Here is a 16,749-nt window from a genome sequence, read left to right on the forward strand (position 1 = left end):
CATCCATCTATTATTTGGGATTTGATAGCATCGTCAGTGGAGAAAGAATCGAATTCACAGTACTTGGCTAGTCTCCGCAGACGCACCATGAAGGCACTCATGGGCTCATCCTTTCCTTGCCTGGCGGAGTGAAAGGTGTGTCGCTCATAGTCTACATTTCTCTTGTGAAGAAACTTTTTGTTCAGGACCTCACACGCTTTAGTATAAGTGTCTACGTCAGCCGCAGGCAGGTCTTTGAGTATCTTGACTACCTCTCGCCCCGCCAAATTGCGCAGGATAACCAGTTTCTTTGCTTCATCAGTGACGTCTGAACCTACAATATAGTCCTCAAACTCTTCCAGCCACTCTTGCCATTTGGGGCCCATGCTTCCTTCCGTTGTTACCTTGAGAGGGGCGGGTGCTCGCAAGAGCGATCCACTGGGTGGAAGTTGAGCGTCTTCGTCTCCCATTCTGCAGCGATCTCACTTGTTGTATTGCCAATGCTGGGTCCCTGTGGTCGCCAATGCTTGTTTGCTTTATCACTGCTAGGTTCTTGTAGTCGCCAATGCTTGTTTATTTGTCAAGGCTAGTTTCTTGTAATCGCTAATAGCCGGTGTTTGCTTCTCATAGTCGCTAATGCTTGTTTATTTAGCCAAGGCTTGTTTCTTGCAGTCGCCAGTGCTTATCTATTTTGCCAAGGTTTGTCTCTTGTAGTCGTCAGTGCTTGTTTATTTTGCCAATGCTTGTTTCTTGTAGTCGCCAGTGCTTGTTTGTTTTGCCAATGCTTGTTTCTTGTAGTCGCCAGTGCTTGTTTGTTTTGCCAATGCTTGTTGCTTGTAGTCGCCAGTGCTTGTTTGTTTTGCCAATGCTTGTTTCTTGTAGTCGCCAATGCTTGTTTATTGTGCCAATGCTTGTTTTCTCACCAGCGCCTGACTTCAAAATGGCCGCCGTTGATTTGCACAGAGTTGTCCTTATTAGGCGCCTGACTTCAAGATGGCCGCCGCTCCTGCAGGCACACACGAGGCTGGCTCTCCAGACTCATTCACTCTGGGGGATTCAGGACTCACCGGCGGTCGGTTTCTGAGGCAGCTCACGCCAGGATTTTTTTTTTTCACCACCACCACGGACACCAGGTGAGATCGGGGTGGGCTCCCGACTTGCTTCTGCAGTCCCGCGTTCTTCCGCCGATGGCCTCCTAAACTCGGCGACAGCGCGCCAAAACTTCCCCGGGGCAGCGCTCTTCTCCACGGCGATTTTCGCCACGACAGGGCTCTGGGCAGAGTCGGAGTGGGCTCCCGACGTCTGTTCTTTCAGGGCACACCAACTCTCACGCGTCACGCGTGATTCGCGTTTTGGCACCGACGGGCGCTTTACTTCTTAAGCGCTCCTGCAGGCTTGCAGGCTTCAGTGGGTGGCAGGCACTCCTAATCCCACCCTCGTCGCCAGTTGTAGCGTCCAGCTACAATGAAAGACAGACGCTTGGGATGATTACTAACAGAGCTTTATTTACCGTGTCTTCTCCGTCCCCTGTCCCTACTCTAACTAACTATATCCTGCCTCTACTCCTCCTCTTCCTCTCGCCCCCTAGCTCCTCCCACGCCCAACTACTAGTGTGCAAACATCATAACATTCACCCCAACTGTATACCCACAAATTCACTCGAAGTCCAGTGAAATAAGCATACAGACACAGACAGACACAATCTGTACCTAACATATACATCTTTTAACTCCCATACCTGCTCATAAGAAATCATACTCAAGTAGAAATCACAAAGCAATTCCTTCCCATCATGCTCATCGCACTGCAAGATCACCATACCAACTTTGGTAAGACATCTAATGAAATTATACTTTTCAAGAGCAATACAGCTCATACAATGTTCGCAACAGTCCAGTTTGGACTGTGTTGGACTGTGTTTTGCCACTAGAGGGAGCCTGCGAGCCACTTGAGGACGCCAGAACGCCATTTCACAGTTGCGGGGGCGGCTGTGGTTCCCGCGGTTCCGTGAGAGGACCACGAAAGGGTCAAGAATCGCGCAGTTTCCACCGGATACAACCGTATTGTGCGAGGGCGCAGTGCCCGAAGTGCCCAAGAACCAGCCGCCTCCTCTGCTATGTTCGTTCGCTCTCCTCGCTCTCCCACTGCTCTTCCTGAGGCTGACCCGAACTGTGACCGATCTTGCAGCCTGTCCAGGTCTCTACCAGTCATCGCCCTGGCCGTACTGAGCCTACCACACGGTGAGAAGGAGAAGCAGAGGGGGGGGGGGGGGGGATGGAAGGCGAGAGCCCCGGGGGGCGCATTCTGCGTGCACTTTGTGAGGTAAGGCACGGACTCGGGACTAGTGGCCATCCGGCATCTAAACTTCTCAGTAAACTCCGTGCAAAACTCTGTAAAAACCTGTAAAAACCCTGTAAATCCCTCTTGGAAAACATAATAAAAGAAAGAGGAAAAGGCACAGGGATGTGCACAGGGATATGTGCGTGCAATGTCCACGGCGGCTGGCAGGTGTGAGCGCTGCAACAAGCGCTGTGATAACAAAGCCTGCTAGCAGGAGAGGACCCCCTTTGGTGTTTTGGCTCTTCATGAAAACCTTTGTGACACCATATTTGTCATTTGTCATCAAAAGCTAAAGCTAAAGTGCGGTTGGTAGGCGTGAGCGCTGTGTCGTGCTTCGAGCGCTGCGATAACAATGCCGCCACCGACACTGCTCAGATCGCCCATCTGGGCCTCACACTTATTAAGAACAGTCTTGTACAGCCTGAAATATTGGGGAATTGGCGCGCGTGAGGCCCACGATCTGAGGGATGGCAGTGTGCTTGTCCATCTTCGTGATCGTTCTTAGAGGAGCAAGGGTTCGTAGTCCGCACCCTTCCCGCCCTATTTCCCCACAAGCATTCAACGCAATGCATTTGTGGTCCCCCCAGCACTGCCAGGGTCACCGAATACTGCGCTCTCGCAAACAGGGGAAGAGGGGAAGTGTCTCTCCCCAGTTAACTTGAACCTCCGCCCTGGTGCTTTCACAGCCGCCACTGGGCTTTCAGGGAACAGAGACATAAGATCTTTCTTGCTACCCTTGGTTACAGGCTCGGCAGAATCTTCCAGGCCCCTGAGCTGCTAAACAACTACCAAAGCTCCTGAACAGAGCCCGAGAACGACCGCGGGGCAGGGACCAGGGCCTCCCTTATCACCATTAATAATCACTCTTCAGGGGGCAGATCTTCATAAGTTGGCGTCAGCTGATAGGGCAGTTTTGAGGCCCGAGCATGATAGTCCAACACTCCTGCCCCAACAAGCATTAATAAACTCTCAACTCAACTCGTCATCATATGATGCCCTGAAGGCTGGCATTGGCAATGGTCCCCGCTGCAGTGCATCAGCAAACAGAGAGCATACATTAGACGAATCTGGGAGCTGTAAGGTCCTTGACGAAGGAGGAGTTATTACAGCACTACCTGCCAGTCAGTCCGAATCCCCGATCTTGTTGACCTGGAGCCCGCCGAATCAAGACAACGTGTCTCAGCGTTCACCCCCGACATGTGGAAGGGAGGTCACCCCCCAGTGTTTGTAGACCATCTAACACTGATAAATAAGACCCTCATTTCTATGACGGGAGCAGCAATCATGCACGCCGACAAGCTTGATGCCCAGATTAACATCCTACAAACAGTGGCAAATTTAATTTCAGGGGTCGATGCTAAATTGGATCACTTGAACTCCCTGATTCGCAGAGCCCAGGAGAGTACATATCTCGTGTCTGAGCCTTGCAGTTGCGGTCCAGTTTTAAAAAACCTGGAAAAACTTCCTCACATTAGGACTTCTCTAATTGAAGATCTTAAAATAGAAGCTAAAAGGAACAAGGATTCAAACACTAAGGCATCAGCGTCTGATCCTTCCATAAAAGAAAGCTTAAAAATCTCTTTACTAGATGGCACAGTAACACATAATGCAAATCAATCTGCTAGGGTCGGGCCCATACCAACGAATAACGTAAACATCAGAGATGTCGCTCCAACTACAACTCAAAATCCCGAATGGCAGCAGACTCCTACATCTTCCAGCTCAGACCCTCAAAAGAAATTATCAAGGTAAAATAAGAAAACATTAAAAAACTGAACAAGGTGATCAAAAATAAATCCATACGGGAATGGCTGCAGCCCGTTCGCCAGTCGCAAGGTCACACAGAGCCACCGGAAACGACTGAGCTAGAAGCTTTCTCCTTGATAACAGATTTCTCGCTCCCAAAGCATGAAGATCTCCACTTATCTAACCCAATAACAAACCAAGGGTTGGCTGTCTCTTTGGTGGAGCCCAGATCACCCACATTAGTATCAACTATAAACCCTGCAAACGACCCACAAAATATAAACGCCGTGGAAGCGACCCATCCTTGCATCACTGAACACGAAGCTTGATCAAATCATTCTTTAGCCGCTGTTTCATCAAGGTCTACGCACAGTGCGCTTCAAGCGTCACGGGCAGTTTCAGATACAAAGGGCATTGAAAACACTCGGTTTAACAACGGGCTTGCCAGCTTTCCACTCACGACGGCCCCTGATCGAGCTACTGGGGCAATAAGGCTCACAGATGAACCCTCAGCTGGCCTCTCACAGCCAACAGGAATTGGTGCTCAGGCAGCGGACTCTGTTGGCGACTTAAATTATTCCCATTTGCAGGATCGGGAAATAAGGCTATACCCAGAATATGTCTCGCAGGGGAGGTGGGACATTCTCAATTGTAGCAACCTTCTGATCCTTTGTGCAAATATTCCAGGGCTGGAGGGAATAAAAACTTCTGACATTAAAACCATCTCCTTCCTACCGTCAGACGAGGAAGAGATAAACGAAACCACGGAGGTAACCTTCATGAGCTCGGCCATGGCAGAGGCTTTAAAAAGCCAGCACAAGCTACTGGAAAGCTGGGGCATAAGGATAAAACCCAAGAGACCACAAAAATATCCTCTGATCTTAAAAATACACTCTGTATACCCCTCGATGGGAAACATGGCCCAACCAGTTGGAGAGCTTCCACGCCTGTATGCGCTCTATAAGGATGCCCCAGAATTGGTGCCCACACTCCAGGGGCACAAAGGTGGCACAATTTCCGGTCACCCTACCAGAACACCAATTAAGATCACTAGGGATTTAATCCAGGGGACACGTAAATGCGCAACACTGGGACCTGCGAATAAAGACTGGTCCTGGATCTCGCTTGCTTTAAACTCTAAGACCTAATGGTTCGCGCCTTAACGCCTGGGGCCACTTCCCGCGATGCATGAAAAACATAGACCTAAAACCCGTTGAGAAGGCATGGCCCCCGGTGAGACTGAAAGTCATGTCTTGGAATGTTGCCGGCCTTAGGCGGTTGGTTCTCAACCAAAATGCGCAGTCATTTATGGAAGAAGCAGACATAATTTGTACACAAGAGACTTGGCAAATCCACCCGCTCTCCCTGAGAGGTTATGCTGAGTACGGAAAACCAGCAAAAAAGCTTAACATCTTCGGTAGACCCGCGGGAGGGATATGTGTCTATATTAAACACGCACTAAATTTGGAATTTGCAGACATCTCTAACTTACCGGATTTCCTCCAGGCAGGCATTCTGAAAGGCTGTCGCCTGGCAAATAGTAACTTTTCAATATTGTTAATTAATCTTTACCATAATCCGCATGGGCCTTCATCAAACCCGGCCATGTCGATACATCCTATTGAGTGTTTACTGCTCCAATTCGCGGGCCTTGAATGTATCATTCTTGGCGATTTTAACACTCATAACATACATCTGACCAAACGCAGCCACCAGGTAGGGGCCACTGACGCCCTAAACGATCTACTAAAATCCTATAACCTGGCGACGGCCCACTCAGTCCTCTTAAAGAACAGACCAGGGCAGAAGGTCGGCCCCACATTCAACAACCAAACCACGGTCGATTACATTATACTTACTAAGCGGCAAACTCCAACTCTTGATGTCAAACTTTTCAGTCCATGCGCGTAGTGATAGCGATCGCGCTGCCTTAACTGTCACTTTGGATCTGACCGTGGACCAACGCCACATGCTTGAACACATCGGAGCGGCCGATGGAGAAGAATTGATAAAGCTGCCCAGAAGGATCAAATGGGAACAAACCACCATAACCAGATTCATAGCTGGGCAAATCAGTGGACAGGTTGGCCATCGAATGTTCACAAAAATGGTGCAATAGAAAGCTGGAATGCTACATCAGAGACCCTGGCGGTGGTTCTTCGTGGGAATCAGAATAGTGTGTCGCACAGGTGCCCTGCCCCTAATTACGGTTATAATATAGAAATCAAAAAAGTGCCAAAACACTAAACAAGGAACGTAAACGGTTCCACAAAAGCAGGTCAGAACAAAACAAGAAGGAATTACAAGAAGCTAAAAAAAAGTCATGCAAAAAAGGTGTGGGCCGCAAAACGAGCCCATTGTGAAACACAATGGTTAATTATATTTAAGTTGCTGAGCCCGGGAAAATCACAGGAGTTTTGGAACTACATATGCAACATGGGACAAGGCCCAAATCATAGAGAAAATGCCCTTGAAGCCTCTATTTGGGTCGCCCATGTCAAGGCATTATATACCAATGATGGTCACGCATACATGCAAAACGTAACACCAATTCCTGGAGACTACCTTGATCCTACCATCGAGATGACGGCCCCACCAGAAAAATTGTTGGTTTCTAAAATCTTAAAAAACATTAGACAATACGCCGCACCGGGCCCCAATGGGCTTCCTGGGCATTTATTCAAGGCAAATATTGACTTTTGGACCAAAAACCTGACCCATCTGTACTCCGAATGTTGGCTCCGGGGGGAAGTTCCAGAATCGTGGAGAGGCTCGCTTTTACAGCCTATTCACAAAAAAGGCCCAAAATCGGAACCCGCCAATTACCGCATGATTGCCTTGTTGGATATTGAGGGTAAAGCTTATGCTAGCGCCATCCTGCGGGACCTCGTAGACTGGTCAAGTGCAGCTGGCATTCTTCCGTTCTGCCAAACCGGATTCAGGCCTGGGTCAGCCACAGTTGATAACATCATCGCTCTTTATTTCCTGGCGCATCGCGCACGGACAGGCAAAAGTCTTCCCCCCAGCGCCTGCTTTATTGACTACTCGGCGGCGTTGGATGGGGTTGACTGCGCAATTCTGTGGCATAAGCTGGTCCAATGGAACATCAATCCGGGGCTGTTAAAAGCGATACAGTCCCTGTATCAAAAAACCTGGGTGCTTATCAAACTCTCAAGGGACCACGCTTCTGCTAAGACCTACACAGATAGAGGCCTAAAGCAAGGGTGTGTGCTAGCCCCATTACTACTCAACTTCTACACAGCGGACATGGAGAGGGCCTTGACTGGCGTCGCCCTGGCAACTCCAAAGATCGGCAGGCACAAAATATACTTTATGCAATATGCTGATGACATGGTCCTTTTGGACCACACGAGAATGGGGCTGCAAAAGGCGCGGACGGCACTTGCCGTATACAACGACAAAAATAGGCTTGTAGCTAATCGATCTAAATCAAAGGTAATTATATTCGGGCATTACCCAAGGAAAAAATCTTTGAAATGGAGGCTAGGTAATCTTTCGCTGGAAAGCACACAGCTCTACATTTACTTGGGCATTTGCTTTCAGGAGTCGGGCTCCCAAGTGCACATCTTAAGTCAATCAAGGCCAAAGGTAAATCCATCACCTACGCCATCTGTAAGCTGCAAGCCTCCCTATACAGTAAGACTACCACAGCCATTACCAGAGTGCTTAAAGCCAAGCTCATGCCGGCACTCAACTACGCCCTGCAGGCATTCCCGGGCAAACTGAGCCATGAACTAGAAAAAATTAATTGCAGGGCATATAAGAAACTTTTCCACCTCCCAAGCTGCACCAGAAACACAGTTGTTCGCTTGGAGTTCTCACTCAACCAGCAAAACCTGGAAGAGCTGGCCGCCTTAAGAAAATATTATTTTCTAACTACGGCGGCACAAGAGAACACACTGAAGGCCGTCCTGAAATGTATTTTCAGAGAGCCCGGGAATCCTTGGTCGGTCACCCTTGAAGTGGCTAAGGCCCATCTCAACCTTGCCATGGACTCCTGGAATCCTGAATATGTTACATACTCCGCCATCAAAAACGTGATTAAAAATAAGTGCGTGCGCAGTCACGGGAACTGGATCTGGAGTCCCTGAGGAGAAGAAAAGACCTGCATGAGACCCTGTGTTTCCCGCACATCCTGAACACTCCTAAGAAGCATCTCACGCAGGCAGTGGGAAGTGCAGCCCTCCATAAAATCTTGGCCTATAGATTACACCCATTGCCCCTTAAAGAACTTTACCCGTGTGGTTTGCGCCTGGAACCCAATCACCACTGTAGACACCATCCGCCTGATTAACTCCATCCACTCAGGATCGCCAACCGACCCATATCCCCAACAAAGCAGACTCCATTATCGCACCCCATCTCCGAGACGTCATCAACTGCTCCCTCAACTCCGCTACCTTCCCGGAAAGCTGGAAACATGCCGAACTCAGCGCCCTTCTGAAGAAACCCACAGCAGATCCCACTGAACTTAAGAACTACCGCCCCATCTCGCTCCTCCCATTCCCTGCCAAAGTCATTGAGAAAGCTGTCAACAGCCAGCTCGCCGCCTTCCTCGAATCCAACAAATCCCTTGACCCCTCACAGTCCGGCTTCCGAGCCAAACACAGCACCGAGACCGCCCTCATCGCAGCAACAGACGACATTCGAACACTACTGGACAACGGAGAAACAGTTGCCCTCATCCTACTTGACTTCTCTGCAGCCTTCGACACAGTTTGTCATAGCACCCTCATACAACGCCTCAGCAACGTCGGAATACAAGGAAAAGCATTGGACTGGATCATCTCGTTCCTCACCGGAAGAAACCCAGAGAGTCCGCCTCCCCCCTTTTAGATCAGAGGCCACAGAAGTCATCTGCGCGTACCACAAGGATCATCACTCAGTCCCACCCTCTTCAACGTATACATGAGTCCCCTCGCATCCATCGCGCGCCAACACAACCTCAACATCATCTCCTACGCTGACGACACCCAGCTGATCCTCTCCCTCACCAAAGACCCAAACACCGCCAAAACCAGCCTACACGAAGGGATGAAAGAAGTAGCCGAGTGGATGAAGAACAGCCGCTTAATACTGAACTCGGACAAAATGGAAGTCCTCATCTTAGGCTCATCCCCCTCTGCCTGGGACGACTCATGGTGGCCACTGGCCCTGGGAACCGCACCCATACCTACGGACCACGCACGTAACCTGGGCTTCATCCTGGACTCCTCCCTCTCGATGACCAGACAAGTCAACGCCGTCTCATCATCATGCTTCAACATCCTACGCATGCTCATAAAAAAACTTACGTTGGATCCCCACCAAAACAAGAAAGACGGTCACCCACGCACTGGTCACAAGCCGACTGGACTACGGAAACACCCTTTACGCCGGAACCACAGCCAAACTACAGAAAAAACTCCAACGCATCCAAAACGCCTCAGCCAGACTCATACTAGACATCCCCCGCCAAGCCCACATTTCCGGCCACCTGAAAGACCTCCACCGGCTCCCCGTCAACAAGAGAATAACGTTCCGTCTCCTTACCCACGCACACAAAGCCCTCTACAACCTAGGACCCGAATGCCTCAACACACAGCTCTGCAAAGGATGGGATTTTTCACCTTTATACCCTGTCCAGGGGTATGCACATGGCTGCCTTTGGGAAGTTTACCTTCCAAGCACGGGCAATGCTGATGACTTCTACTGGTCAGATCACAGAGCCTTCTGCCGGCCCTTGAACCTTTTCTCTGGCTTCTTTGCATTCTTGGAGTAACTATATACCTTAATTTTTGAAATTTCCTTGATTTTAACTTTTGTAATGTGATGACTTTTGTACTTCTGTCTTTATGTAATGGTTTTCAGTAACCAACAATAAATATCATTCATTCATTCATTCATTCATTCATTCATTCATTCATTCATTCATTCATTCATTCAGTCCTTCACAAGCCACTGCCTGGCAATGGAGTGTTCATATATGACCCTGTCTAAAAAACAGGCATGCCCACATGACCCATTCAGAATTTGATATTCAGATGGATGTGTACAAGTTTACTCTTGGTGGTCTTGCATAATGCATTATTTCAATCCAATGCAGTTTTCCTTCACCCTAAGTTGTGTTTTACAGCAAAATAAATTATCTTAAATATTTGTAGTATTTCTTACCTATTCTTGACATAGCAGAATTCATTTGATTGGTATTGTTCTTTAAGTTTATTCCTGACACACAGGCCTTACTAAATAAAGGTCATTGTCCCGTATCTCATCCGTTTTAGGTCGAACCTAGTCAAAGCACTTGCGCTGTCTGGAAGATCTGTTGTATGTACTTTGTGGGCTCTGGAGCTCAGCCCCAGGACTTGTCTGCTTCTGCTTTTTTAAGGGACTTTTTTCTGTTCAACTGCCTCTGTTTAACTGTCTTGATAGAAAACAACCAGTAGAGATCAGTAAAATACACAAATTGCTTTCGGCTTAGGGACTGTCTTTTTTTATTTTTCTGGCAACTGCATCAATTTCACTTTCTTGATAAAAAACGACCAGCAGAGATCAGTAAAAAACCACTAAAGGCCCTGATTTTATATTAAAAACAGAGCTTTGGACAATACCATTTCCAGCCGATAAGCAGTATTCATCTCTCCATGTCTTCTCATACCTGGTGTATTCCGCAGTTTGGTGCTTACTTTCCCTCCATGTTAAAGAACAGTAGATGTTTCAGCACCGAGGCTAATGTGCTGCGTAGCTAAATTTCAAATAAGGTCCCAAAGGCAAGACTGATTGCCTTGCAAATGCTAATGAACACTATTTCTTCTCAGATAAGACAGAGCTGCTGTTCTATATCTCCGTTATATGTATATCAAGCCACATCCCATCTGAGTGAGCCCTAATTTCTAATCTAACATTTAGAGTGTAGGAATGTAGGATTTTCTGGCATAGTTACCCCCACTTTTTGCCGGGTGTCAGTGTGTTTTGACTGTAATGCACTGGGATCGTGCTAATCAGGACTCCAGGGTTGGTGCGCTCTCGCCTTAATTCACTGCTAAGTACTTTGTACGCCCTACAATTGGTATACTGATGCACCCCTGTAAGTCCCTAGTATATTGTACTAAGGTACCTAGGGCATTGGTACACCAGAAGTCTCCCATGGACTGCAGCATGTATTGTGCCAGCCATGGGAGACCATGCAAACTGGGCCATCAGGTCTGTTATTGCAGCCTGCGTGAAATGGCGCATGCACCATACACTTCAGATATAAGGTCTTTCTTACATCCCAGTATCTGCACTTAAACCCTATGAGTCAACCCTAAGGTATGCCTTACAGCCCACAGGCAGAGTGCTTGGTTTTAAGTATGAGGATGCCCCTGCACAAGCAAACACCCCCCTACAAACTCTAGTGGCTATACTGTGGCTTTGTAAGTGCGGGGAAGCCATTTTAAGGTCTGTAGTGGACACTGGCCAAGTTGAGAAGTCCAACTACATAATGGCGTCACCGAATCCGGTCATGTTTGATATCAAGCATGTTGGAATCATGCAACTACACTGATTCCAGTGTTAGTTGCATGAGAGCCCCCTATATCCACCTGTGTAGCCTTGCAGTGCTGCTGCCGGCTGCAAACACTTTTCTACCCTCCTGCTGGAGAGCCTACCTCGGGCAGGGGAGGCAGAGCAAAGGTCTTCCTGTAGAGGAGAGGTAGGACCACCTCCCCTTCAAATTTAGGTAGCATGGGGGTGCTTGTGAACTCCTCCCGACTGCTTTGAAGGGTATATTTGGTGCCATCCTTGCATAAGCTGGCTTTCACCAGTGCAGGAGCCCTTGGCTCCGGCTCTGGCACGAAACTCCACAAAGGACAGGGGAGTGACCACCCCCCCTGACCTGACCAGCGCCTCCCGGGGAGGTGACCAGAGCTGCTGCAGGTGGCCACTTGATTCTGTCATCTTGATTCCAAGGTCAGAAGAGGCAAGGGAGCATCTGATTGGTCAGTCCAGAGTAGCGTCCCTGAGCACCCCTTCCCCCAGATAGGTGGGTCACCGCATAAGATGTCCATCCTCCTTTCTAGGTAACTTAAGAGCTCCCCTGAAGGTGGGACCTTAGATTCGTCCGGACATTGTCTTCAAGAACCGACTGGCTTCGCTTGAAGATTAGTCTAAAGACTCTTCTGCTGCTGGACACTGGACCCTGCTGCTGGACCGAGCCCAGGAAGCGGACGAAGACTGCTTCTTGTAGAAAGGCTTCTACAGCAACTTTGTCTACGTGCTCTTCCAAGTTCTGCAACTTCCGAAACGGTGTATACTTTGAAGTATCCTATGACTCAGCATGCATCAAAATAGCATGAAAAAACTGCCTTGGAGTACAGAGTCACTTTCCTGCGTACGCAGGCACCTCGACGACGACAGACTTGTGGAACCTGCTGTCCCAAGGACACCTCCAGGCTTTACAACGCAAGAGGTGGCTTGCTGGCTCTCCAAAGGCAAGACCAGTCTTCCTTGCCACTTGGGAGGTTTTAACCCCTCTCCAGCTGACTGGAACCGCATCCCTGTGCACTGCGTCTGTTTGCCGTTGCGAAGACTTATTGTTTCTCCTGACTGAAGAACTCCAATAAGTACCAGCCTTGAGCATCACACAGCTGCAAAAGTGACGTCCCCTCTGCAATGAGGATCTCTATCTTCTGTGCGCTGCAGAGGCCTCCCGGCCACTCACTGTGCCTACTGCCAGAGGGTCCTCCTGGGGTCTCCACCAATTTCTGCTGGCTCTCCTGCTTACGGAGGTCCGGCCCCGACTTACCCTTGCTGAGTGAGTCCCACAGACCTTGATAGTCTGAAACTAAGCTTTGTTTTCTCCAACACATCTGTTGCCATTGCCAAGGCTTGTTTGTGGTCCTGCTGGCCACTGACCCTCCTGCATTCTTCAACCAGCGTGGGACAGCTCGTGGATGGCTCCTGTGCTCTTGCATCATCACCTGGGCTCCACAGTTGAATCTTCAAGACTTCTGTGCTACAGCAAAGTACCTCCGACAGGGACTGTCATGATGCTCCTGCTCCTTCTGGACACTTCTGTGAGGTTTGGACTCTTTCCCCCTTTTTGCAGGTACTCCTTGTCCAGAACAAACATCTGGGTTCCACCGACCTGGTCCACGAGACTCTGTAAGCAGCTGGACATCAGACGGTCCCCATTGACGTCAACAGGATCTGCACCAGACGCCGATCCAGCATCATATCAGCATCAGGAGAAGACAGTGAAAGAGCATCAGACGGCGCCATGGACAGAATTATTCAGAAAAGGGGGTGGTGATGGACAGAGTATCTGAATTAAGCAGAACACTCCTACCCAGTCAACAGATCCGGGCTTGATCCATCACAGTTTTTTAGCTCACTGCACCAGATGCAGTGAGCAAGGGACTGGGTATGAGTGTTCTGCTTAATTCAGATACTCTGTCCATCACCACCCCCTTTTCTGAATGGTTTTGTCCACCATAAGCGTGGAAGGGTATGCTCAGATGTGAGTTCCTTGCTCACTGCACCATCAGGATTCAAGCAAGCCGGGCCGAAGACGGCTGTAATGCCAGAAACCGGTCCCCGGAAGCTTGTTTCCTTTCCAGTAAAAGAATTGGCTTGGTAGTTTGGTCTGCCCTGTTCCCATGATGCACTGGGCCAGGGACAGACTAATTTGCATGTAGCCAGGTTCTGACCTGGGATGGTGCAGTGAGCTAAAAAACGGTGATGGATCAAGCCCTGATCTCTCGACTGGGTATGAGTGTTCTGCTTAATTCAGATACTCTGTCCATCACCATCCCCCTTTTCTGAATCGTTTTGTCCACCATAAGCGTGGAAGGGTATGCTCAGATGTGAGTCCCTTGCTCACTGCACCATAAGGATTCAAGAAAGCCGGGCCGAAGACGGCTGTAATGCCAGAAACTGGTCCCCGGAAGCTTGTTTCCTTTCCAGTAAAAGAATTGGCTTGGTAGTTTGGTCTGCCCTGTTCCCATGATGAACTGGGCCAGGAACGGACTAATTTGCATGTAGCCAGGTTCTGAGCTGGGATGATGCAGTGAGCTGAAAAACGGTGATGGATCAAGCCCTGATCTCTCGACTGGGTATGAGTGTTCTGCTTAATTCAGATACTCTGTCCATCACCACCCCCCTTTTCTGAATCGTTTTGTCCACCATAAGCGTGGAAGGGTATGCTCAGATGTGAGTCCCTTGCTCACTGCACCATCAGGATTCAAGCAAGCCGGGCCGAAGACGGCTGTAATGCCAGAAACCGGTCCCCGGAAGCTTGTTTCCTTTCCAGTAAAAGAATTGGCTTGGTAGTTTCCTCTGCCCTGTTCCCATGATGCACTGGGCCAGGGACAGACTAATTTGCATGTAGCCAGGTTCTGAGCTAGGATGGTGCAGTGAGCTAAAAAACGGTGATGGATCAAGCCCTGATCTGTCGACTGGGTATGAGTGTTCTGCTTAATTCAGATACTCTGTCCATCACCACCCCCCTTTTCTGAATCGTTTTGTCCACCATAAGCGTGGAAGGGTATGCTCAGCTGTGAGTCCCTTGCTCACTGCACCATCAGGATTCAAGAAAGCCAGGCCGAAGACGGCTGTAATGCCAGAAACCGGTCCCCGGAAGCTTGTTTTCTTTCCAGTAAAAGAATTGGCTTGGTAGTTTGGTCTGCCCTGTTCCCATGATGCACTGGGCCAGGGACAGACTAATTTGCATGTAGCCAGGTTCTGAGCTGGGATGGTGCAGTGAGCTAAAAAACGGTGATGGATCAAGCCCTGATCTGTCGACTGGGTATGAGTGTTCTGCTTAATTCAGATACTCTGTCCAGCACCACCCCCCTTTTCAATTCAATTCAATTCAAAAGTGCTTTATTCGAGTATTTACTCATAAAAGCAGACAAACATACACATAATAAAATACAATTAAATTACAAAGTCAGACATGACTTTAAGCACAATACACATTAAAAAAAGGGGTTTAAAATAACATTACATCCAGTTATTTGCCATCAAGGTGCAAAGTTCATATGATAAGGTCATATTAAAAACAATCCTATTACATAGTTAAAAATTAATATAAAATTTTTTCGTCAGATAGACACCTGGCATGGGAACAGAGAATAGATAAACTAGCAGTCTCTGATCAGCTAGGCAGAGAGTAGTCACCCTACTAGCAATCTCTGCCTAGTTACCCACGCCCACCCCAAGTACTTAGCAGTCGCTATAATAATCCAATTTAAGGAGGTAGTTTTAACAATGCGTAGAGCTACCATGCTGCTTTTAGTACCCAAATTTCTACACATGGGGGCCAACCAAACACGTCTAGGAACAGAATATGCATGACAGACAAACAAGAAGTGACCCAGCGTCTCTTTACCTTCCCCACAAACTGGGCAAGTAGCTGGACCTCCATTTCTCCATTTAGATGTTAAATTACCAAGAGGTAGAGAGCCAGCCCTCATTTGGAAAAACAGTTTCCTGTCCATGGGTTTGGTTATAATGTCCCAGTAGATTTCAAACATTGGAAACAGTTTAGCTTCAAGGAAGGCAGTCGTCATAGACCCATTATTATTGCTAAGGAGTCTCTTATTTTCAACTTGTTCCCAATAAAGGTTTTTTATAAACAACTTAGATGGAAAGGATGACCCGGTTGGATCAGACCACAATTCGCTTAACCCTAGTTCACTTAATGCTGTTCTCAATGATCTAAACCATTTAATTTTATGAAATCGATCTGCTTTGATCACATCGGCAAATCCTTCTGCATATTGTGACAACTCGGGGTGGTCCAAATTCTACGCCAATATAATATCGGTCGAAGTTTACACATAGCCGAGATTTCCTTCCTGCCAAGGTCATATCTGAGTGGCAAGAGGGGACTGCTCTGTGGGGTGCCAGTTAGTTTTCGGAGGAAGCTATTCTCTGACCTCTGTAGCTCCTGGAGGTTTTCTTGCCCCCACAGCTCTGCCCCATACAGTGCGGACCCTATTGCTTTAGCCTCATATATGATTAATGGCGGTTTGATTGGTTTAATTAAAGATTTCATGTGCTCCTTAATGATGGTACCAGCCAGTTGTTTGTGTCTTAATACTGCCAGATTTAAGTGGTGGTTCCATCTGTTGTCATTTGAGATATGTATCCCCAGATAGGTAAAAGAATTCACTACTTCAAGGCAGCGTCCACTCATGGTTATTTTGGATTTAAAATTCCTACAAGGATTAAAAACCATGAGTTTTGTTTTAGCTGCGTTTACCTCCAAGCCATGATCACTACAAAATTTGTCGAAAATTACCAATGCCTTTTGCAGACCGCTAGGGGATTTTGATAAAATTAAGGTGTCGTCTGCGAACATTAAAATAGGAACTTTTGCACCAGCGAGTGAGGGAGCATCTACGGACTCAGCTTGCATACGGGGAACAATTCCGTTTATAAAAAGAGTAAACAATGTCGGTGCCATTGAACAACCCTGTCGAACCCCACGCTCGACAGGGAAGTCAATAGTATCGTTGCCGTAGCCACCCCATTGGATCTTAGCATAAGTGCCCTCATGGAGTCTCATGATCAAGGTTAAAATAATCATCGGGACCCCCAGAGCTGCCAACACTTCCCACAATTTTGCCCTCGGCACCAGGTCGAATGCAGCCCGTAGGTCAACAGAAGCTGCGTAGAGACTGCATCCGCCCAGGACCA

General features: G+C 48.3%; 1 protein-coding gene across 1 annotated transcript in view; it reads right to left on the minus strand.

Annotated features, from left to right (window-relative positions):
• Window positions 1-16,749, minus strand: part of BDP1 (BDP1 general transcription factor IIIB subunit) — a 1,412,545-nt gene that overhangs the window by 1,131,657 nt on the left and 264,139 nt on the right. The window lies entirely within an intron of this gene.

The sequence above is a fragment of the Lissotriton vulgaris genome, chromosome 3_1 (genome assembly GCF_964263255.1).
Source record: "Lissotriton vulgaris chromosome 3_1, aLisVul1.2, whole genome shotgun sequence".
In the NCBI taxonomy this organism is placed as follows: domain Eukaryota; kingdom Metazoa; phylum Chordata; class Amphibia; order Caudata; family Salamandridae; genus Lissotriton; species Lissotriton vulgaris.